Genomic DNA, 23,644 nt, shown 5'->3' on the forward strand with positions numbered 1-23,644 from the left:
ACACGGACTGAGACATTAATTCTCAATTAATTAAGCAAATTCAATTCCACTGGTTTTAATTCAACTGCAATTGAATCTTGGCAGTGTCTGCCATTTACAGTCAGATGAAAGTCTTATTAACTTTATCTACTGCTGAAGACAAACCTAGGCAGGACGAGGGACAGATCTCATTTAAAGGAATAAAAACATGATGTTTTCTAACAATCCCTGGACCAGTACTCATTCAATCACCCTGCATAACCCTGACCAGTGCCTGAGGTTAAGAGAGGGTCTGGTTATTAATTCAACATGGGAAATAAGAAGTAGGATGACTTTGTCACAGGCAGTCCCCAGACGGAGCTAGGCTTGTATGTGCATTGGAAGTGGGTACAGAAGAAAATGTGACTTGAACAGAGTGAAGTAAAATTATCTAAATGATATCTCAGGCTCTCCTGCCAAGAAATGGTCTGGTAACCTGTTTCATATGCCACCCACCACACTACAACTCTAAATCTTTGCAGGGTGGGAAGGAGGAAGATGACTCTGGGACATTTGGAAGCTCAACCGCATGGATTCGGGAGAGTGACTTATATCCCAATGTGATTGGGTAGGAAGGGGATTCGAAGGAGATCAAACAAGTCAGTCCTAAAGGAAATCAGTCCTGAATATTCGTTGAAAGGACTAATGCTGAAGCTGAAGCTCCAATAGTTTGGCCACGTGATTCGAAGAGCTGAATCATCAGAAGAGACTCTCATGCTGGGAAAGATTGAGGGCAGGATGAGAAGGGGGTGACAGAGGATGAGATGATTGGATGGCATCACCGACTCAATGAACATGAATTTGAGTAAACTCTGGGAGAGAGAGAAGGACAAGGAAGCCTGGCATACTGCAGTTCATGGGGTCACAAAGAGTCAGACATGACTGAGCGACTGAACTGAACTAAAAGGTGACTAACACTTGATCTTAGTTTTCTGAAAGGTAAAACAGTAAAAAAAAAATCTCATGGGCTAATTGTGAGGACTAAATTGTACAGAAAAGTACTTACCACAGTGCTCAGCATATAATACGTGCTCAATAAATGAGGGTTTTCATGAGGGTTTTTACGAGCTACATTTTATAGCTTAAGTAACTGAGTCCTGAGATACCAGCACATAGTAAATGGCAAGACTAATATTTGAACCCAGGTTCCACTGTAAAGTATCTGTTAGCATCACCGTACACCACCATGCCACCACGCACCAACATGGCCAAGTCCTCTGAAGCCATACTGGACCAGGGCACAAGTAAGAGAGGCAAATCTATGTCATCAATGGCAACAAAGAGGTAGGGAACCCAGAAACAAAATATAAGGAAATCAGTTTTTTCACTGCTTCTATTAGTTAAGGCTTTCCATTCTGGGTAAGTTTAGACACTGCTATAACTTCTTAGCCAAGTGTTTTTTTTAACTGCATATATGGGGTTTTATCCACATTAAGAAATCACAGGCGATAAACTGGAGGGATTGGTATGTGCTTCTTACAACCGAGATACAAGAACAAAATGTTAGGCCTAATCTTTCATCAGTTAGAGATTAAAAGTAATCAGAGACATAGAGGGGATCTGAGTGATTTAAGAGGTTGTAAATACAATTGTAATACAAACTGTGCCTAGCTCAGGCCTTGCATGGGATTGCCACTCAATAAAATTTTGTCATGCTTCGTTCTCCTGCCCAGCATTCTCACGTCACAGATGAAGAAGCAAAGGCCCAAACCGGTCAAGAGCATTGCCTGAAGCCACGCTGATAGTCAGGGACAAAGCAAAGGCCAGGACTCAGGTCCTTTGACTCATAATTCCAGGCTGCTTTCTGGACACTCCCACTCAGCCCCCTCACTCCCTGAATTATTTGTCCCATCTTCAGACATGCAATCTTTTTGTGGAGATTAAGGCTAAGAGGAAACAACCAAAAGTATAATACATTGTGCAGACTCGTGGGCTGAAGGCCAAACACATATTTGCTACTGAATGGACAGAAGAACTCAGTTCAAGTGAGACCTAGAGTCAAGGCAGAGCCTTGAGGCAAGAACTTCTGAGCGGAGGAAAGGTTCAGGAGTTCCCTCTTAGCAACAAGACTTGGTATATGTATCATTTGCTAAAATTCTGAGTTTGGGCAAGTTTCATAACCTATATCGGAGAAGGCAATGGCACCCCACTCCAGTACTCTTGCCTGGAAAATCCCATGGGTGGAGGAGCCTGGTAGGCTGCAGTCCATGGGGTCGCTAAGAGTTGGACACGACTGAGCGACCTCACTTTCACTTTTCACTTTCATGCACTGGAGAAGGAAATGGCAACCCACTCCAGTGTTCTTGCCTGGAGAATCCCAGGGACAGGGGAGCCTGGTGGGCTGCCATCTATGGGGTCGCACAGAGTCGGACACGACTGAAGTGACTTAGCATAACCTATATGGGCATCTTCCCTCAACTAGAAAATGACTATGATGTACCATCTTCGCCGAGTTGAGATGATGATCAGAATATACAAAGGTGAATGGCAGGCTTGAGTATATGCACACTCAGACATGAGAAATTCCAATGTCTTCTTATGGTGACTTCAGAAGGTATCTTCTGCTCCCCAACTCTATTTTCCCCCCAAAATGGAGAATTCCTTTCCCAGCTCAGAAGCAGAAATCAAAAATAAGGGAAAAAAAATTCTTATGATCATTATGATAATAATGTTGAGTGCTAGGTACCCACTTACAGTGACCTTGGCTTTGCTCTCACAGTGCTTCTTATACCCTTGAGTCTCCTAAACCCTCTAAAGTTGTTATCATTTTACTCATGAGCAAACCAAGACAGAAAAATTAAATACTTTGCCCAAGATCATACACTCATCAGGATTTGAACCCAATAATGATGCTTCCACAGCCAAGTTCTTTTCTATACCATATGCAGCCTCCATACATAAGTACTAGAAATGAGAAAGGAAAGATTTCCCTACCGCTTTCCAAGAAAAATGACTTCCTCCTCAAGTTGAAAAAAGAAAAAAAACATTGAACTTGAAATAGATCATCTAATTTATTTTAGGTTTTTCTCTCCAGCTTAATCTTTTTGAGGATCCGAGAGCAAACTGTTTTGGATACTGTAAGTAAGCTTTTGGTCCCTATGAACCTGTTCCAATGAAAGCAAACCAAAGGGCAAGCTCACAGAATGACCCTCCAACATCACCATCATATAAGAGGGATGACAGATGACGGTAAGATCTATGACTATCCATTTCCCTTTGCAAACTGGCAGTGTCATTCCAAAATAACTGAGATAGATGGCCCCCAGACTTGGTCAGTGGAAACCCAGTCATGTGTATGAAAAGCTTGTCTTCACCTAGTCCACTCATTTGGCCAAAGGAATTATGAACAAAAAGAAAAAAAAATTATTCACTTGGGGCATACCTCTCATATGGCAGCCAGAAAATAAAAATATCAAATGGCTATCACTCATTAATGGCTGATCTCATTAATAATCACAGTATTAATGGTGGATACTGGCATGTGGTGAACACACTTGGTTGCCTGCTTCCGTTTAAGATGGCTATACAAGGTTAACTTCAACTGGGAAAAAACTTTGTTCTTACACATAGATACATTGAAGTATTTACTCTTGATAAAAGTCAGTATTCTTTAACCTCCGAAAACACTAAAAATCAGGTAAAGGAAAACCATGTGGAGCCCTCTGTTGCAATCAGCATATCACATTATGCAAGTCCTATTGTCTACCCCAGCTATTTCTAACATGTCTTTCCCTGGCTGCTTCCCCCAAATTCCTTGCAGCTAGAAATAGTATAGAACCCAGTACTGACCAATGAGATGAAACTGGGATACTGAGGAAGAAACAGAAGCAATAGTCAAAATCACAAAACATACAGGGAAATAAGATATCAGTTTTAAACCAGCCTCTCTGGAAAATAGATTTAAGACTTGAAGAGAATTCACCTCTTACAATTTTTAGAGACAGAATATTTTAAAACTATGATTTGGGCTTCCTTGCTGGCTCAGTGGTAGAGAATCTACCTGCCAATGCAAGGAACATGGGTTGGATCCCTGATCTGGAAGGATCCCATATGCCACAGAGCAACTAAGCCCATGTGCCACAACTACTGAGCCTGTGCTCCAGGGCTCAAGAGCCATGGTTGCTGAGCCCACACACTGCAACTATTGAAGTCCACCCACCCTAGAGACCACACTCTGCAACAAGCCATCCCAAAGAGAAGCCTGCACATGGCTGCTATAGACTCTGCTCTCGGCAACTAGAGGAAAAAAAAAAAAAAAGCCTGTGCAGCAACAAACACCCAGCACAGCCAAAAAGAAACAAATAAATAAAATTATTTTTTAAATTTAGCATTGTCTTTAGAAAACAACCTATGCTGTTTTTTATGCAACAGAAGTAAAATAGAGGCTAGAAAATATGGCAGAATATGAAGGAATGATTAAACATTTTTAGAAGATACAAAGAGAGCTTTCAGAAATGAAAAATATTGACAGAATTGAAGTCAAACTCTCAAAGAACAACAACAACAAAAAAAACAGATTAGAATAAAAAGAATTAGCAAAGATAGAGCAGAAAAAAACATTCAGAGTACAAGCTAGAAAGCAAAGATGGAAAGATGAAGAGATTAAGAAATATAATCCAACTAAAGTTCCAAAAGACAACAGACAGTGGGAAAGCAAATATTCCAGTAGATAATGGCTCAGAATTTTCAATGATTATTATTAAAAAAACACCTCACTCTAGGCATCTAACAAGTATTATGCAGGATTAAAAAAAAAATCAACACCTGGAAGCAAACCAATAAAAAACTTCAAAAAGCAAAGACAGAGCAGATCCTAAAGTCAATCAGAGAGAAAAATTCTAAGTTTCTGCCAACTGCTTTTAACAGTAAAAATGGAACCCTCTTCAAAAAAAAAAAAAACAAACAATGCTAAGACAAAGTACTCACCCACTCACAATTTTATACCAAGCAAAACTATCACTTCAGAATAAAAGCCAAGTTTTCAGACAAACAAAAAAAAATGAGTATATTCAAAGAAAATAAGAGATTTTACCATTAACAAACACTAAATTCTATAGTGTTTCTGAAGTAGAGAGACAATTACCCCAGATATACAGCTTGATGAATTCTAAAATAGAAGTCCATGTGAAAAAGACTTATAAGTCAATATAAAAAACATATCTAATATGCAAGCTTACGTAAAATATAAGGTACTAGAAAGAGCATACTCAGAGAGGGTGAGGGAAATCAAAATGTTCCAAAATCTAAGGTGCTTGTCTTGTAGCAGAAAATAGCAATAGTTATTAACATTAGGCCTAATTAGATACACACATTGAACTATCTTGAGTAACTGCTACAATAACCCATGGCAGATTCATGTTGATATACGGCAAAACCAATACAATATTGTAAAGTAATTAGCCTCCAATTAAAATAAATAAATTTATAATAAAAATAAATAAATAAACAAAGTATAACCCTCAACCTGGTAGAAGGGGAAAAAAATGGAATGGACAACAACATAAAAAGCCTTCCATGAAATTAGAGAAGGCAAGAAAGGGGAAAGAAAATGAGGTAAGAAAGAAAAACAAAAACTAAGTTTGTAAATCCAAAACCATCAGTAATTACAACAAATGTATATGGACTAAACATTCTAATTAATAGACAAAGATGGTCAGAATAGTTTTAAAAATCTGGTTATGTGCAGCTTATAAGAGACATCTCCAAAGCATAATGATGTAATTTAAAATGTTATACCAAATAAATACTAACTAAAACAACTCTGGTGTGGGTTTATTAGTAACAGAAAACAACAGACCTCAAGACATAAAACAGATAAAAATGTTCCCTGCGTAATGATAAAACACTTAGCTCACCAGGAAGTTATAACAATTTTACAAGTGTTAGCCTTTACTGACATAATGTCACTAAACTAAAAGCTAAAAAATCTCGCCAAAAGAACTTGAAAATTACAATACAATGCAAAATTACAAATCCACGGTAATAGTGGGCAATTTTTAAACCTTTTGAAATTTTTACATGCAGTAAAATTCATTTTTTTGGTATATAGTTCTATAAGTTTCAACACATATATTATATAATCACCAACATAAATAGGATGCAGAATAGTTCTATAACTCCAGAAAATTAACAGTGGGAAATTTTAACAACTGTCTTAAAAGATGCAACAGACAAAAAACAACAATCAAAAAAAAACCCCCCAGAACTAGTGAACTCATATAATAGATATTGCACTCTACTGGAAAAAGCATATTCTTTCCAGCACACTGGAATAAGCATAAAAATAGGTCAACAAGCTAAGCCATAAAGCAAGGCTCTCCAGTTTTAAAGAACTGATAGCATACAGATCATATTGTCTGACCAATATACAACTAAGTCATAAAACATTTTTTTAAACAGACAGAACCAGAAATCTCCCATACAACTGAAAATGTGAAATACTTCTAAACTCATAGATGTAAGAAATGATAGTAGATACAAGAAAGTATTTCAAATTCAATAAAAATAAAAAATACTACATGTCAAAACATGTAGGATACAGCTAAAATAATCTTAAAGGAAATTACAGCTTTAGATCTTGAATTACAATGTGAGAAGGGCTCGAGATTTGGAGTTAATTATCCAACCTAAGAGAGTAGTAAAGGGAAACAGGGAACCCCAAGCCGATGCTCTGGGACAACCCAGAGGGACAGGGTGGGAGGGAGGTGGGAAGCAGGGGACACATGTATACCTGTGGCCAATTCATGTTGATGTATGGCAAAAAAAAAAAATCACAATATTATAATTATTCTTCAATTAAAATAAATTAAAAAAAAAAGAGAGAGCAGTAAGGGAAGGACAGAATAAATCCAAAGATGGTAGAAAGAAGACAATAATAAGGGGCAGAAATGAATGAACTTCAAGGCCAACCCATTTTAGAATCAGTAAGGCCAAACTTTGTTTTTTTTGACGACTAAGAAAGCGCAAGTTGTTAGTCACTCAGTCGTGTCCAACTCTTTGGACCCCATGGATTGGAGCCTGACAGGTTCCTCTGTCCATGGGATTTCCCAGGCAAGACTACTGGAGTGGGTTGCCATTCCCTTCTCCAGGGGATCTTCCCAACCCAGGGATCAAACCCGGGTCTCCTGAATTGCAGGCCGCCTCTTCACCATCTGAGCCACCAGGGAAGCCCTTTTGATGACTAACACAACAGTAATACATGCCAGTGGTGGTGGTGGTTTAGTTGCTAAGTCATGTCCGACTCTGTGATCCCGTGGACTATAGCCTGCCAGGCTCCTCTGTCCATGGGGTTTTCCAGGCAAGAATACTGGAGTGGATTGCCATTTCCTTCTCCAGGGGATCTTCCTGACCCAGGGATTGAACCTGGGTCTCCTGCATTGCAAGCAGATTCTTTGCCAACTGAGCTATGAGGGAAGCCCAAACATGCCCATACTTATCCAGAAAAGAGAGCAAACAAATATACAATATTGGAATATTATAGTAATCCTGTTGATACTGTAACAAACTACCAAAATTTAGTTGCTTAGAGTAACACACGTCTAATGCTCTCAATATCATGAAATTTAAAAGTAAACAGACATAGAGAACAAACTTATGGAAATGGGGAGAGGGGAGGATTGGGTGAGATGTATGGAGACAGTAACATGGAAATTTACATTACCATATCTAAAACAGACAGCAAATGGCAATTTGCTGTATGACTCAGGGAACTCAAACAGGGGCTCTGTATCAACCTAAAAGGGTGCGACGGGGAGGGAGATGGGAGGGAGCTCAAGAGGGAGGAGACATATGTATACCTATGACTGAGTCATGTTGAGATTTGACAGAAAACAACAAAATTCAGTAAAGCAATTATCCTTTAATTAAAAAATAAATAAATTACAAAAATAAAAAAAATAAAAGTAAACCATCAGCAGGGCTGCATCCCTTCCTGAGACTTCGAGGGAGAATCCATTTCCTTGCCTTTTCCAGCTTCCTACACTCCCTGGCTCATAGTCAGTCAAGCTCCTGTTGACTCCATCCTCACATCATCCACTACTCACCCCAACCCCTCTGCTTCCCTCCTATAAGGACCCTTGTGATTACATCAGGATAATCATCCCATGTCAAGATCCTTAATGTAATCATGTCTGTGAAGTTCCGTTTACCAAATAATAATATATTCACAGGTTCTGGGGATTACAAAGTGGACATTACAAGAGAGAGGGAGATGGTTAAACCTACCACAGGGACCAAACCAGACACTTCTGAGATGAACAAGATAATAAAAGGATATTATAGGTTTGAAAATTGAGAGGGCATGTCTACATTCTTAGAAAAAGACAACTTGTAAAACAGACCCAAGGAGAAACAGCCCTTTAGGGACATAAAGAAATGGTCTACTGGTAAGTTGTTTATCTTGCCATAAAGAAAACATAAAGGTTTTTATAGTTTCCAGGAAGAGATAATTCCAATGCTACACAAACTCTCCCGAAGAACTGAGAAAGAGGGAACACTGCACAACGTGTTATAGTAGCACAGTATAACCCTGACACCAAAACTAGATGAGGACAAGGAAAAACACAAAGTAACTGATGTGCAGAGAGAGGACGAGACAAGGAGCAGGCTGCTGAAGGTACTCAGTGCCTGAATGGCGCTATTCCTGAGCCCCCCACTGCACCCCTGCCCTTCATGCAATGAAGGAGCTATCTGAGCCAATAAAAAGTCCCTTTGTTTTGTTGTTTAGTGGATAAGTTGTGTCCGACTCTTTGCGACCCCATGGATTGTAGCCCATCAGGCTGCCCTGTCACTGGGATTTCCCAGGCAAGACTACTGGAATGGGCTGCCATTTCCTTCTCCAAGGGATCTTCCCCACCCAGGACTCTTATGTCTCCTGCATTGGCAGGCAGGTTCTTTACCACTAATGGCACCTGGGAAGCCCCTTTATGTTGAGATAATTCAAGCTGGCTATATTATTCACAACCAAGAGTCCTGACTAGTTCACCACTCCACCAGCCAGACAGACACTCAACCTCTTCAATGCCATTTGCTAACTATAATCAATTCAGTTATACGCATTAATGCCAAGGCCTGAAAACACATGAGTAGTGAAAGCTAGGTCAACTGGAAGTACTTTAAAACCTATGCTGTCACTTTTCAGAAAACTCTCTAACTGCAATTTTTCTTAAGCTATTATTAAGATGAATTCAAATGATGTGGGCATACTGATCTGATGGAAACAATGAACATCACAGGAATAAAAACCATATCTAGGATTCAACATTCTCCAAGACTAATCCCTAAAGTATTCCTCACTCATCTCTCCTAAGATTGAAAATTCCTTAAGGGCAGGGACCATTTCTATTTGTTCAGGTAGATGACCTCGTAAATAGTCAAGAAGCTTGCACAATCCAATGACCTTTGAGACTACGTTTCTGAGTCTTGCCAAGGACATATTTTCCATTGTAATAGTTAAGACACCAATACAGAAACATGCAAAATGGTGAAAAAAAATCAAATGGAAAAAGTTCGTATTTAATAGCCCCTTAAATATGGCCTACACTTCAAATTCTATGACAGGATTTTTTTTCAAGTAGAAAAGGCTGAAATCATAAAAACGAAACTAATAGAGAACAACCATCACAATGTTATTGATAAGAAGATGCAACAATGGAAGTTCCAGAAAACCCTGAACCATGTTTTCAACCAGTAATAATCCTGGCAAAGAGATGAACTCAACTGCACCTCTGTAGTATCCACAGCAAGCAGTGGAAAAATTAGACAAGAATGTCAACTAGGGATCTAAATGTTACTGCTGTTATTTAGTCACTAAGTTGTGTCCGACTCTTTTCCAATTCCTTGGACTGTAGCCCTCCAGGCTTCTCAGTCCATGGGATTTTCCAGGCAAGAAAACTTGCGTGGCTTGCCATTTCCTTCTCCAGGGAATCTTCCTGACCCAGGGATCAAACCCGCATCTCCTGCACTGGCCAGCGGATTCTTCACTACTGAGTAGATTTTTTTACCACTTTCTCAGGGATGCCTCAGGGATCCGAATAAATGTCCTGAAACTACAGAGCCTGAAACCTACTTTATTCCAGAAATATTAACACAGTTTTCTGGACTGACACAATATCAGTAACATTTTCAGCCATCACCAAAAGACCAGCTAAGGCAGGGGGTCTTAAGAGGTAGGTGACGAGAAATGCCAAATTTTGCATAATCTACATACAGATCATTTTTGGGGTGCTCAATCAGCATTTTGGGAGTGCTCAATCAGCACTCACGGAGAAGGCAATGGCACCCCACTCCAGCGTTCTTGCCTGGAGAATCCCAGGGACAGGGGAGCCTGGTGGGCTGCCATCTATGGGTCGCACAGAGTCGGACATAACTGAAGCGACTTAGCAGCAGCAGCAATCAGCACTCAAAGCCTAACTAATTGTGGTGTAGAGGGAACAAAGGGTGTTGGTCCCCTAATCACACACTCAGCACTCAAAGGAGCTAAAGTCTAGAACCTAGTGGCTAAGATTGCAGACAGTAAATAACCTTCGACATGCATCTCCTTTCCAAGCTGACTATGAGACCACCAACAAGTGTCCTGGAGAGAATAATGGCCCAACATCCTTTTCAGCTCTTGCCTTGCAAGTCTGTACCCCGCAAGGGACAACTGGAAATAATGCTGAATGTTCTGCTTCATTCTCTCAGCTTTACATATTCATTCCTGACAGATCTGAAAATAGTCAACGCTAACATTAAAAAAAACAAAAAGAAAGAAAAAAAGTTCTTCTAGCTTGCAAGAGACCAGTAAAGGTCGATTATGGGTTTCCTTCCTCTCTCTGCCCCGATCAAGTGACTGCATTCCCCTGGGCTTTTATATCCTTGTGTAATATTTAATTAAATACTCTGTTCTTACTGGTTTATGTACTAGAGAACACTAATTTTAGAAAACCGATTAGCTAGTTCTTTCTAACTGTATGTTATTGTAGCTAAGGTCAAATTTTTCACTGAAACTATGGCAACAAAACCCCAGTATTCTTTGTCGACAAGACAGAAGCAAAGTTCTCAAGAGCAGGCCTCTTACTTGATGGCTAAACTAGGCTGGATTATTCTGTTTTCTACCTTTACCTGAAAATGCCATGTTTCTGAGAATGGCTATGGGGAGCGGTGACCTCAGTCTCCGAAACTTGCTAGCAGAAGTCCAAGTGAGCTTATACATAAGTGTAATCACTGATAACATTTTTAGACACATGTAATTTTAGCAGCACAAAATATCCAGACATTTCAGAAGCACCCAAATTGGAACTTAAATGTACCCGGAAAAATACCAGACCAAAAGAAAAGAAAGAAAGAAAGAACGAACTTCTAAATGTCAATAAGAGAAATAATTGCCCAACTTATTTTCTCTATTATTGCAACTGCTCTTATTGGAGTTTTTCTGCACTGACCTCCAGCTATGGCTTTGTCAGGGGGATAAACATGGGACTCTTTGAAGGGACATATTCTTCTTCCCACACCTGTGGCCACTCTCCACTTCGCTCCCCAAATCAGAGGACACAAGCACAATTTCTGCCTTCTCTGGGAGCCACACTGGCCCCTGCCTTGACCAATAGTACCGAGAAAGTAGCCATTGGACATCCTTTCTCCAGGGAGCTCAACTGTGCTCACAGCCAGGTAGAGAATGTCTCCCTGCAGGACAAGTGGCAGGCACCCGTCTGAACTCACAAAGAACACACAGAGGGGTGGGGAGTTTCAGGAAAAGAGCAGATTGGCAATATCTGCCTCCTGTCTGTCAAGAGTGGCCGGAATGCCTGCTGCGTGCGTGAAGATAAACACAACTTCCTCTCTCGGTTGGGCCTGTAATTTTATACATAAGATGGGTCTGCCATCTCCAGCAAAGGCCCCATCAGTAACTGAGGCTGCGATCGAGGCTTGTGCAAGCAGAGACGGGCCTGATGGCTCCTTTTCAAAAGGCTACAGCTCTCCAGCTCCTCTTGATCATAAGCTCGCTCAATAAAGTATAAGAAATTCAAAAAGGTTAAAGTGTGTCTGGCAGTGGATACCTCTGAACAGTCCACATCCTGAAGCTTTAAAAGAGATGTATCAACGTCTGAAGGGCAGTGTTTGATCTTCCTAAGAGATGTTCTGAAAGTTGGCAATTGCAAATTTAGCCACACCAGCTACTCAGCTACTAGGTGCTTAGGTCGTGCAAGGCAGGCGGCCAACTGTGTTCCCTACATGACTCACCTCACCCTAAAATAATGCCATCAGTTCCGTACTATTATGAACCATAGTTACCAGTCAGGGAAACTAAGGTATACTGAGGTTAAGTGATGTGCCTACGGTCACACAGCTCATGACAGGTGGGGCAGAGGGACCTGAACCCTAGTCTGACCTCAGAGCCAGAATTTCTTAAGCCTACAGTCACCCACCGCCCCCTCCCCCAATACATTTTACCTATTCATTTAAACCAGATTAGGGGTGATTTTGATTCAGATAGGTAAGTTTCTTTATATTTGCTCACCTTTTCAAATATTCAATAATCCCATCTTTCCACTATGACCAATGGTCTTCAACAAAATGAAATGAACACAGTTGGTTCTCTGAGAGCTTCTCACTTGGACAGCATGTCTGTACTCTCCCCAGCTGTTTGCTGACCCAATGTCCCCAAACACAGTGCTTCCACGGGAAGCAGAAAGAGAAGAAACAGCTGGGTCCTTCGATGGGAAAACACAGACAGATGGGATCATCTACCTAATCTCTGTCCCACGGTAGAAACTGTCTCCAACATCTCTGACAAATGCTTAGTCTCCTGTGAATGAGGGGAAACCCGTCCTTTGAAGCAGGCCTCTTCCTTGAGCAATCACTCAGCACTGATGACAGTCAGAAGCATGTTCCTAAAATCTGAAACTCTGTCTCTGGTCACTGGCCTCTGCTGGCCCTAATTCTCTGTTGTTCTGGGCTCTGAACATCCCTTGTCCACATGACAGCCTTAAAGCGAGAGAAGACAACTGGCCATTGTCCCTTAGGGCCTTGCATCAGCACAGCAGCTTGTCAGAAATGCAGAATCTCAGGCTTCACCCAGACCTATTGAATTAGGACCTGAGTTTTAGCAAGATCCCTGGATGCACATTCTTTTCCTCATTCATTCTACAAATATGGAAGAGCCTGCCTGTGCAAAGCCTTAGGGGAGACAGGCGTGGTTTCCGAGCTCACAATGAATGGGGTGGGTAAGAGCAAAGGCAAAACCCAGCCATGACAGCCAACTGTTTAGAGCATTTAATATGGGCCACGTACTCCTTAAGTGTTTCACGTGGACAGGCTCTTTTGATTCTCACCAAAACACCGTGAGGCACATACAATAATCTTACCATTTTCCAGATGAGAAAATGGAGAGACTGAGAGGTTGAAGGCGACATGACCAGCAAAAACCAGGGCTGAGGGTCAAACCCAATCAGTCCGGCTCCAGGGACTGAGGATGATGAGGGGTCCCAGGAGGCATGATGCAGATGGGGAGATCATTTCAGAGAGAAGATGAAGGACATGAAACGCCCAGAGTGCAGAGCAAGTTCCCTGACAGCCAGGACGAAATGACTCAGTGTGGCTGGAGCAGACATCATGGAGTGGGGATTGCAGGTGAGGCTGGGAGGTAAGCGGGGTGACTCATGCAGGACCCTGTGAACCCTGAAAGCATGTCCTCTATCCTAAGCACAAGTGGGGAACCACTGAGGGCGCCAAGCAACCAGGTAACATCATGAGACCTATACTGATTCCTCTGGCCATGGGGAACAGATGGGACGGGCCCCACGCTCAGACACAAAGAATCAAGAAGCAAGTGCAGAAACCAGCAAGGAGGCCACGGCAGCAACTTAGGTGAGAAATATTGTCACCCAACTAGTCTAAAATGCCTCACAGTCTCTCCCATTTTTCACAGTTCAGCACAAACATCATCGCTTCGAGAACTATCCTATCCTCCTAGTTATCCCTCTAGATTTATCCCCATGGAGCAGTATGACTTAAATGTGGAACCCTAGGAGGTGCTAAGCGGCCCCAAACATTTCTGGAGAAACACAACTCTATTAATTCACTCAAGCGGTTGAGTAGAGATACCGTCAAGAACCCTCCAGACATGGGTTCAAATCCCAGCTTAGTCCAGATTAGTTACTAACCCTCTCTGGGCTCAGGGTACCCAGTGTAAAATGGGGATGATACACTACCACACCACAGGGATGCTCCAATAGTCAAGAGCAAAGGCATGCCATGACTCTGCCAGAAGGCCAGGCACAAAGAAGGAAGGGAATTATTGTTTTTCATGATCATGTATTGAATGAAGTCAGGTAATCTCAAAACTATAGGCACAAAAGAGAAAAAAGATCCAACACAGGGCAGGGGCGGGGGGGTTGGCATCAAGGAGAAGATACCCTCAGAGGATGAAGTCAGTCCACATTCCTGGGAGAAGGCAAGTCAACTATAAGAAATCTGTTTTCAGAAAGCTTTCTGGACTCAGGTAGTCTGGGGAAAGATTATAGGATGGCATCAGGCATTCTTGTTTAAAAAAGAAAAAAAAAAAAAATCAGCCTTCAGCTAACCTAAAATGTCCTCAGCAAAAACACTGCAAGAGCTGGGAACAGTGAAAACCATTTAGCACGAAATTCTTTTCAACCAGCTTTTAACTAAAGACCAGCATTATGCTGGGCACTGGGCCAGGAGGGCAGGGCAAAAGATTTGGTCCCTCCAGGTGCTTCAAAATCTAGCTGCAGAGACAAAAACAGAAGACAGCTGTGATAAACACTATGCTCAAGACTGTTAAGTAGGCAGTTAGCATGGACCTCTTGTACACAGACATTTGCTCTTGGGTAGCACATCTCAGAATGTCATCTTTCAGGGTAGTAGAGGATGAAGAAGTAGAGTTGGTAGTAGCTGACTCATTGGAAAAGACCCTGACGCTGGGAAATACTGAAGTCAAGAAGGAGAGGGATGGCAGAGGATGAGAAGGTTAGACGGCATTACCGACTCAGTGGACGTGAATCTGAGCAAACTCCAGGAGACAGCGAAGGACAGAGAAGCCTGGCATACTGCTGTCCATGGGGTCGTAAAGAGTTGGACATGACTGAGTGACTGAACAACAAAGAGGAAGAAACCAATTAAGAAGGAATTCAGTAATTTTGCAAAGGATACTCGAAGGCCCATCTCCTTCTAAAGATAGTTTGGTTTCTGATGTCACATTGTCTGGGTTCAAATCCTGGCTCTGCCACTTTGAGCTATGTAACTTGGACCACCACTCAACCTATTGTGTATCAGTTCTTTATCTATAAAAGGAGGGGAAGACTTCATTGCTCTGTAGCTGCCTTATGGGATTGTGATGAGGGTTAAATAATGAAAGTAAAGGAAACTATCAAAATTAAATAGATAAAATTTAATTAATGTATGTAGTCACTATATTAATACATGGTATTCACTATTATTTGCACCTATGGAAACTAGATTATCATTTATTTACACAAGATGACAGAACAAAAAAGATAGTATGGGAGGAGATCCAAGGTGTGTCCCAATCCCAATTTGGACATGGAATTGCTTTTTTGACCCCAGGAGACTTCCTAAATCTCCCTCATTTCCTCAAATGTCAAAAAAAAAGGAAGGGAAAAATGCTACCAGAAACTCAAGTGATTCACCGCACATCTTCATCAATGCTCTGAAGACAGGATTATAGAAGCCTTTGCCAAAAGAAAGTCCTTCATCAACCACTAGGTTGTGCTTTCAGGAGAACTGTAGAGCAGTATGAAAATATGACCCAATTACACGTGCTCTCCGTCCACTTTAATTTTGCCCTCAATGGAGGAAGCCACAACAGCAGACCCGAGATTCAATTAGATGACAAAGAAAACAGATCCCTTACTCTGGAAGCATTCTGTGCACGCAGAGCTGAAATGTGCTCTCCATTAGCAAAGAGATGATTGTGAGTCAACGAATATACAACAGGGGTCTAAGGTCTACTTTCCAGGGGTGACTCAGCTATTCAAAAACAAAGCCATCCAAGGCAACGGAGCAAAAAGCTTTCCTATGCCCATGCGCAGGACACCCAGCACCTTCAGACAAGCATCTCAAAGCTGTGAGCAAGTCGGCAGGAATCCAGCAAGGGCCACGTGCAGTGTGTGGGACTCTGGTATAATCAAGCAGCAGGCATCGCACCAGTGACTGTGTGACACGCTGGGAGCCTTCTATGTTGCCCGGGGAATTGATTTAAATTACAGTGTTGTTCTCTTTAGATGGAGTCTGTTGGTGCGAGATTGGGATAAGCGGGTAAATCTGAAATGAATATTATAAAAAACCTACTAATCTTTTTATTAAATTTGAATTGATTTTGTGAATACGGAGTAAGTTGCCAGAGACTTTTCCCACAAAGCAGCTGCGTGCACACACAAAACCTTGAATGTGCCTCAAGGCATATACTTGACAAGCACCTTAAATAGACTGATTTCTCTGCCTTATTTAACACGACAGGCAGAAACAGAGTCCCACTGCGAAAGGCCCATCATGGATTACAATCAAAAGAACAAACAGAATTTAAGAGCGGCCCTCCCCTTGGCATGTGGGTATTTAAAAACTAAATAAGATACCGGTTCATGCCTTCAAGGCCTTGCCGAAAGAAAAGGGAGGGGAAAAAAAAAAGCAGAAATAATGTTGCTTAGCAATAATTAGACTACGGGAAGCAAAGGACAGCAGGTGTGAAAGAAAGTTGAGTGCTGAGTTTGTTACTGCCACCCTAGTCCAGGGGACCCTGTGACCCAAGATCCTGGCCGTGTCCCCACCTGGCCTTAGAATAAGACTTGGCTGTTTCCATCCACTTGTCTTATCTTGACAAAGAAGACCTATAATCCCAAAGAAAGAGAAACCTACTTCTGGACAGACAAGGCTCCTGGACACCAGCGCTGCCTTGTGAAATGGTAACCAGCCTGCTTCTGGTGCTGATCACGGCTTCAAGCTAAAGCCCACTGAACAGATGGGAAAACCGAAGCCTGGAGAAAATGCAGTGATTTCCCCCATGGTGTCACAGTGGTTGGTGGCAGAGCCTGGGCCAGATGCTAGCTCTCAGGTTAGGTGGGCTCTTTACTCCAGTGCTAGTGGTTTTCCTACATCTTTCCTACAAGAGCCACTCCCCACCTCGGACTGAATCTCGGTCAGATTATTATCAGATAAGTAAGTTGCTGGTACGCAAATACTTCTCATCACTTGATCATGAAAAATGCCATTCTTAGTTGAGCTCCGCCCCGCCGCGCCCCCCCCCCCCCCCCCCCCCCGCCCCTGGCCTCTTCAAAGCTGTTACGAGGGAGGGGCTTCCCTGGTGGATCAGTGATAAAGAATCTGCCTGCCAATGGAGGAGACATGGATTTAATTCCTGGTCCAGGAAGATTCCACATGTCCTGGAGCAACTAAGCCTGTGCTGAGCCTGTACTCTAAAGCCCACGAGCCACAACTACTGAAGCCCATGTGCCCTATAGCCCATGCTCCGCAACAAGAGAAGCCACTGAAATGAGAAGTCCACGCATGGCAACTAGAGAAGTAGCCCCTGTTCTCTGCTGCTGCTAAGTCACTTCAGTTGTGTCCGACTCTGTGCGACCCCATAGACGGCAGCCCACCAGGCTCCCCCGTCCCTGGGATTTTCCAGGCAAGAACACTGGAGTGGGTTGCCATTTCCTTCTCCAATATATGAAAGTGAAAAGTGAAAGTGAAGTCGCTCAGTCGTGTCCGCTTCTTAGCGACCCCATGGACTGCAGCCTACCTACCAGGCTCCTCTGTCCATGGGATTTTCCAGGCAAGAGTACTGGAGTGGGTTGCCATTGAAGCCTAGGCAGCAATGAAGACCCAGCACAGCCAAAAATAGATAAATAAATCCACAAGCTCTCTAAAAGGTAGGCTGACAGTACAAGCGTTCTGGGACTACAGAAGAGCCCATTGAAAATGAAAAGACCAGAAGTCTGATCCTCAAGTTCACAGCCATGCCTTTAGATCCAAAGTGCTTTACCATAGCCAACCAACACACTCATCATCCCAGTATCATCTGAGACCATGATTCCTACGCTCTCATTGTTTTAAAGTGAACACATACTGAGCTATCTAGAGTCTTCAGCCAACATTTCACTCAGGAGACAGACCCTCATTTGCACTACAAATAGAATTCAAAGAATGCTGCAGATCACAGATTGCATACGCCACAGCTTGCCCCATTGACCGGTAAAAAGTTAAAAATGCATTAAGTCAAAGAGTCCAAGGCTTCCATCTTCCTCATTCATACAGTCCTAAATTAAAGTTAAAAGAGCTTGGACAGACAGCAGAGAAGTAATAACCTAGTCTATTCTCATTTAGAGATGGCAGGTAACAGGACCATGGCTTGAAGGAACCCTCATGCTTTGGGAAGGTTCCGCCGGGGAGAGCGAGAGCAAGGCACTGGGTTCAGGCCTTTGCAAGGGAGTTCTGGTCTGACTCTGACACTCACAAGCCATGTGATGCTGGGCCAGCTCCTCCTCGTCAGCCCAAAAGGCATCAGGCATAAAACAGACACACCCTGGGCTGAGGAGGTGTTGCAAAGCTCAGGAGAGAATGCACATCAAGTGGCATTATCTACTTTGCCCCAGTGAACTACTAGATAACAGGGGTGACTTTCGTACTTTATAGAAGGATACTTTACCAGCTGGGCCTCTGCTCCCTTACAAACAGCTATCATGTGGACACAAAATCACTCTCAACATGTTTCTTAAAGATTTTAACTGTGAACTGGCACTGACTTCCTTGAGAATGTATCTTTCTTCCCTGGAGTATAAATGGCTGGTGCATAGGAGGCATTCAATAAATGTCTGTGGAATGAATAACAATCAGTCTAAGAAGGGATATTTAACTGACCATGTTTCTCAAGGCTTCCATCTCCTCATCTATATAATGGGAACACCAATATCTGTGCCTCACAGGAAGGTTACAAAGCTTAAAAGAGAGAATCCACAATCCACACTGTGCCTTGCACAGTGTAAATGTAAATGCTCCATCAATGTTAACATGACACGTATGCTCAGTCATGTCCGACTCTCGGTGAGCCCAGGGACTGCAGCCCACCAGGCTCCTCTGTCCACGGGATTTTCCAAGCAAGAATACTGGAGTGGATTCTCATTTCCTTCTCTAGGGGATCCTCCCAACCCAAGGAATCAAATCCATGTCTCTTGCATCTCCTGCATTGGCAGGTGGATTCCTTACCAACACATCACCTGGGAAGCCCCTAGTAGTTGGTACTGTTATTTATAATGTGGGTCTATTTCTCTGTGACACTTGTAAAGACTCCTGAAAGCCAGGGAGACCGTGTTCAAGTCATTTCACCTCTCTTCATCAAGGCCAGCAGCTGGAACACAGAAGAACCTCAATGCTTGACTCATTTTCACAACAGATTAACAGTGGATTACTGCACTTGAAACCAACTTTGATTAGGAGAGAAAGAGGAAACACAGAGAACAAGGGAGATGCTGATCTAGAATATGCACACTTTCAGCCTGATCTCTGAGCTCTTCCCCAGTTCCTATGAACCACCAAAGATAGCAGAATGCTTCCTTTCTCCTCACCTTTCCCTGCCCAAGCTCCTCCCCACAGCTTTAACTCTGAGTTACCATTCAAAACAGCTTCTTTTCTAAAACTAAAGGTTTAACTACAAGATTAAAAATCTCTCACACGTTGGGAACACTGATAGCGTAGTATCCCGTACAAGATCAAGAATGTGAGGTCAAAGTTAGCCTCTTGACCTAAATGGAGAAGATCAAGTTTTGAGGGCAAGAACTGGACAATTTCCCCGATCTGAAAAAAAGGGATTACACAATAAATGTCATCATCATCACCAAAGCTGATCTTGTTTCCCAGAAGCCCCAGTTACTTCTACTCCAACAACACTGGAGGTTCAACTTACAACAGCAGTCCTTCTAGGATGGAAATGGACAATGGTTGTTAGCTTCCATCTTCTCTTTGTAGAAGATGCCAGTGTATTTAGGACAGGGAAGGGAAGGGTGGGAATGAAAAGGAAAAGACAATCCAGAGAAAGGAAATCACTAACCACAAAGTTTCTATTCCCAGTTTCAATCTGATGTTTGCCTTCTCTATTTTCAAACTACGGGCAAAATGACACTCATGAGGAAGAAAAGAGATTCTGCCTTACCTTCCACTGACACGGGTGCTTTAAAATGGTACCACATTAACAAAAGGACTAAAGTAATTAAATGATTCTACACCTCAGTTCTCATCACTGAGAGGACAAGGATATGGTCCAAAATTCATTCAGATAATGAAAATGCCTTGGCTTCCATGAAACAGAACTGCAGCCAATCTCTTCTTCCTACCCACAACAACGTCAGGGGCAGGAGATACATTCAAAGGAATCGCAAAGAAAGCAATTCACTTGGAAGTGTACTTTTACTCATCAGAAAGAAGCAAGTGTGTTCAACAGTTTAACTCATCAGCATCTACCATGAAAAAATAATAGCTTCCAGTCACTTGAGCAAGCCTCATGTACTCAAGTACTCTGTTTGGTTCCTTAGCCATATTACCTTCCTCCCTATATCTTTATGAGGAAGGAATTCTTTTCCCTCCATTTCATGAGTAAAGACATAAGCTCAGAGATTTAAGTAATCTATCAGGGTCACTCAGTTGTATATGGGAACACTGAGCCTCGAATCCAGGCCCATGTGGTCCATGCACACACTGCTACCCACAAAGCATTTAAAGACAAAAAGAGGAACCACCTATAATTATTCTCATATCATTATTCACATACAGTTTCTGTCCCTTCTGCCACCACCTCTGAGGATCAGGCTCTGTACTAAGAACTGGGAATGAAAAGACAGAAGTAACTAAGGCTTCCCAAGCCCTTAACTAAGGACCATCAGTACTAAATTTGGAACACACATTTAATCCTCACAATAACCTTTTGAGCAAGGGACTAACATCATTGCGTGTTTCACAGATGAGAAAACCAAGGTTCACAGAGGTTACGCCATTTGTCCAGGGTCACAGAGCAAAGAATTAGCAGAATTTGGATTTGAACCCTGGAAGCCCAATCCTCCAGGCTATGTTATTAACTGCTAGGTTGGCAGATTTCAAGAGGAGCTCCCAGAATTAAAACCCCAAGTCAGAAGCCACACGGAGTATTATCATCAATCGGCCTTTGGTTTCCATTTACTTAAGAACAAGTTATGATGGTTCTCAATATAGGAAGTAACTTGGCAAGGAAGCAACAGCAAACCCAAATGACTACGTGTAGCTTGGCTGATTGCTCATGTAAAGACTCCATCATTTTAACCAGCCACTCGCCAGCATCTCACTTTTCCATACGTGTCTGGTAAATTTCAGGGTGCATTGGCACAGCAAGGAAATGGACAAGAAATGCCACCTAATTGCCCAATGCACCATTTCTAAACATCAAAATGACTTCAACCTTCAAAACGGATCTGTATTTGGAAAGGCAGTAATCCCTTTCAAAAGAAACATCTTTCTTTTTGTTTTAGAGAAAAATGTTTCAAACACTACACCACAATTGAAGGGTTGCTTTTTGGAAAACATCACCCGGGTTCCAGGGTGCAAGAGACCTTCCAGTGGCTGCAACGGGAGATGGGTCAGGGCCCCTCACCTGTGTGCAGACAGCCTCCCACTCACCACGAGGAATTGAGGCAGCCGTGACCTACATTCACAAAGCCAGCTACAAAGCATGTTTTGAACCAGATTTCCCACAAGTACAAAGAACCTCACAACCTAGAACACTTTATTTTTAATTTATGGAGAAAGACAGTCAACAAATCAAGTCACTGTCACGTGACCACCAGTGGATCCAAGCCAGGCCATAAACAGAGTTTGAGTGAGTGAGTGAAAGTCACTCAGTTGTGTCTGACTCTTTGCGACCCGAAGACTGTAGCCTGCGAGGCTCCTCTGTCCATGGAATTCTCCAGACAAGAATACTGGTGTGGGTTGCCAGTTTGGTTCTTTCCAAATAGCCTCTACAGGAATTGTCACTTTTATCTCAAAAAAAATCTCTTTCAATCAGACACCAGATATACATCTAAGCACCAGGCACTTTTATCCTAGTGCCAGGAAAACACACATCTCTTCTGACTTCCCTTGGCTATTATCTTGTTTATTTCAATGTTCTAAATGGCACCCCACTCCAGTACTCTTGCCTGGAAAATCCCATGGACAGAGAGCCTGGTGGGCTGCAGTCCATGGGCTCGCTATGAGTTGGACACGACTGAGCGACTTCACTTTCACTTTTCATTTTCATGCCTTGGAGAAGGAAATGGCAACCCACTCCAGTGTTCTTGCCTGGAGAATCCCAGGGATGGGGGAGCCTGGTGGGCTGCCGTCTATGGGGTCGCACAGAGTCGGACACAACTGAAGCAACTTAGCAGCAGCAGCAAACTTATATTCAGACAGCCACTGGTTAACTCTAAATAGTATGCTAACATCTTCCTCAGCTTCCTTTCCCAGCTCCCAGAGCCCGGGTGCAGAATAGGATAGGAGCTCATGTTGGACCCAAGCAATAGGCTCCACATCCCTTCCACTTGGTCCCAACCGTAAAAGCACTCTGTGGACCAGCTTCCTGCTACATAATAAAGCCACGAGTTTATAGCTCAGGCCCTAATAGCGGTGGTTCATAACCTAGGCTGCATGGGAGACTCAATCAGGGAATTTTCAAAATATCTCAAATACCCTGTTAAATGAGAATCTCTGGAGGTAGAACTCAAAAGTGGGTGTTTTTGAACATCCCCGGGGTGATTTCTCAGCCCAAGTTGAGAATCCCAGCTCCTAGTCCATCAGTCAGCAACTCTATGATTCCAGACAGGCTACTAAACCTCCACCTTCCAGGGCTTCAATCCCCTCCCAGGGAGAGTACACCCTCTCCATCGGCTAGAAATGCTGGCAGACCCTCAGCACAGTATGAGTGTGGCCACACTCAATGTTGGCACGGAGTCCCTCATGCTTGGCTCTTTTAAATGGTAAAACTGCAACACATTATATAATTCAGAAGGAAGGGCTTAATTCTATGAGTGAGTGACAGGATTATGATCATTGGATCAAATCTTTCTGTTGCATTCAGGATTCTGTTTTGGAAGGTGACATGGAGCAAGAACTGAGAAGAAAAAGGCAACAGAGGTGTATATGCTTATGCCAATTTTTTTTTTTTTTTTAAACAGACTCCCACCAGCCTCCTCCCCAGGTGAAAACATGCTCCTGGGAGCCTCACGCCAACTGGATGCAGCGCAACACCGAACACCTTCCAAATGGCTTCTCTCCATCTGAACAACCGCCTATTTTATTCTAATTTCTGGAGATTTTATTCAAAAACCTCAATTAGTTTCTAAATCACGTAAGAACAAAGAGAAGTCATAACTCGAAAGATACAATCTGCAAACAGCAAGGTTTATACTCTCTGGGACAGAGGCCATCAGTCAAATAGTTAACCCGCTGGGTTCTCAGCCCTGGCTGTAAACAAAAATCACTGCCCTAAAAATGCCAGTGCCTAGCCCCCAACCTTGAGAGATTCTTTAACTGGTTTGGAGAGTGGCCCTGGGCAGCCATGTAACTTAATATCTCTCCCAGATAATTCTACTACGCAGCCAGAGCTGCGAAGCAC

General features: G+C 42.6%; 1 protein-coding gene across 8 annotated transcripts in view; it reads right to left on the reverse strand.

Moving 5' to 3' along the window:
- The window catches only part of ITPR1 (inositol 1,4,5-trisphosphate receptor type 1), a 355,416-nt gene that overhangs the window by 298,516 nt on the left and 33,256 nt on the right, over positions 1-23,644 (reverse strand). The window lies entirely within an intron of this gene.

Source organism: Bos grunniens, chromosome 22 (genome assembly GCF_055505025.1).
Source record: "Bos grunniens cultivar Pamir isolate PY7600 chromosome 22, Bosgru_T2T1.0, whole genome shotgun sequence".
In the NCBI taxonomy this organism is placed as follows: Eukaryota; Metazoa; Chordata; class Mammalia; order Artiodactyla; family Bovidae; genus Bos; species Bos grunniens.